We start from the raw sequence: 2,053 nt of genomic DNA, 5'->3' as shown, positions 1-2,053 counted from the left end.
AAGGGAGGAGAGGGGTCTGCTGCAGAGTGGGGATGGGCCAAGACTCTGACACCTCCCCTCTGGCGTCTCCAAATGCGCTACCCGCCATGGGGGTGCCAGGCTGTGGACCTGACGGTCTTCTCTCCTGAGTCCAGGGGCTGCCTGTTCTTGCCCATTACACCCCAAGAAGTCGACTCCTGGGCCGAAATTCTCCGGGTTAGAGTTTATTTCCAGTCTTCGCGCTTTCTAGAAACTTCCCAGAAACTTGACTTTGGTTGGAACTGGGGGGTCACTGTGCTCCCAGCGCGCGCCACGACGGCAGCCCGGCACTCCGGGACCATAGAACTGGGAGGGTCTGCGGCCTCTGGCTCTGCCATGTCAGAGGAAAAACTCACACTGGGGTCTGCAAGGACAAGCGATGAGGCTCTCAGATTTTTCCAGGACTCCGCAGGGAAAGGAGGAGTCATCCCGAGCCCAGGAAGCTTCAGGGCCCTGCCTGGGGTCCTGGGGGTCTCCGACTCCTGTGAAGCCCCCCTGGAAGAGCCCAAGTCAATCCTGTTTCGGCCAACTCAGCTCCACGCTGCCCCTACTCGGAATCGCAGTGAGCAGAGGCGGGCCGCGGGGGCGCAGTGTGGTGGCGCTTTCTTCTTCCTAGAGGAAGACTGTAGCAGCTCTACCGACGTCCCCCTCCCTGCGGGGGCGCAGATTCTGAAAAACTCAACGCAAAAGCGGCGCAGATCCAGGACGCAGCGCACGCGGGCCCATGCTCCGAGGTGGCTGGCCTGTGCCCGCGTGCGCGCAGCCTAATTCTCCGCCCTGGGTTATGAAGTTAGTTTTGAACACTTGTACCTTTCAAGTGTCCATTTATTTTGATCGTACCCGTCTGAAAGCAGATTTCTTCCCTCCTGGCAAGACCAGCAGTCACACATAGTAAGAAACGGATCCGCTCATCTCAGCAACGTTCAGTAGCTTCTCTAGGCTAAAGTCAGAGCCCTGATTGAATTCGCTGGGGCAGAGGTTTTGTTAACGCCCCCAGCCCTTTGCATCGATGGGTGTTGTTCTTTTCTAAGGATTCACAAGGTGACTCTCCCCGTTATCTGTTGAATGAGAGGAGGGTTACATGTGCAAGATCAAATGCCCTGCTGTTAGCTGGGGATGGCGGCTGGGCCCCCCACCCTATTATTTCACAATCCAGATGGGATTCATGATTAGAAAATAAAATTGGCCAAAGCTGTCTCGGAATCTTTTTCCCACTTCTAATTTCATCAGCAGTATTAATCAGCCCTCCAAAAGGCAAAGGCATAACATCAGTTACTTTTAGATGATAACATAATTATACATTTTCCATAAACTCATTTTAAGGTTTTAAACTTTTTGGGGAAACTAGCATTCCCCATAATTTAACATTTTTAAAACTAAGGTGGGGCCTTTCGAATTATATTCCATTATAGGTATTCTTCTCTTTTCAGTCTGTGGGTTAAAAAAAATCACAAACATAAAATCATCAAATATCTTTTCCTTAATTAAGCAATTCGATTAACCCCTTAATTAACTAACATCACGACTTATTACTCACATGGATTCTATTTTAAAAATCTGTTTAATTTCAGCGCCAGAGTATTTTCAAAGGGAAAATCCGAAACAATTAAATACCTTCAGTGGAATTTAGCATTATGCGAAACTCAGCAAAACCTATCTGGATGTACCGAACTTTTCAGAAAACAAAACTGTCTCCCTCTCTTTCGATAACGTGACATTTTCCCTCACAACATATGACACTTAATGGGGCTTTGCGATTTGCTCCCCAGTGATGGACGGTCAGGGCCACTACGCACTCCTGGGGTCTGACCCCCAGAGAGTCTGCCTTTTTTGTTTGCTTGGGACCGGACTGGGAGAAAGGCGGAGGCAGGCGGCCTGGTCTGGGTCCGAACTGGGCGGCGGCAGGGTTTGGGAAGGGGTCTTCGCTCTGGTCTTTTCCTGGTGGCCCGGGGAGCGGCTTGTGCTCTAGAAGGCCGCAGCCAGCCTCAGAGGGCAGATTGCCCCCGCTCACCCCGGCCGGCAGGACGCGTCTCTT

Source organism: Tupaia chinensis, unplaced genomic scaffold (genome assembly GCF_000334495.1).
Source record: "Tupaia chinensis unplaced genomic scaffold, TupChi_1.0 Scaffold142716_1, whole genome shotgun sequence".
Lineage (NCBI taxonomy): Eukaryota > Metazoa > Chordata > Mammalia > Scandentia > Tupaiidae > Tupaia > Tupaia belangeri.
This window is presented reverse-complemented; position numbering follows the sequence as displayed.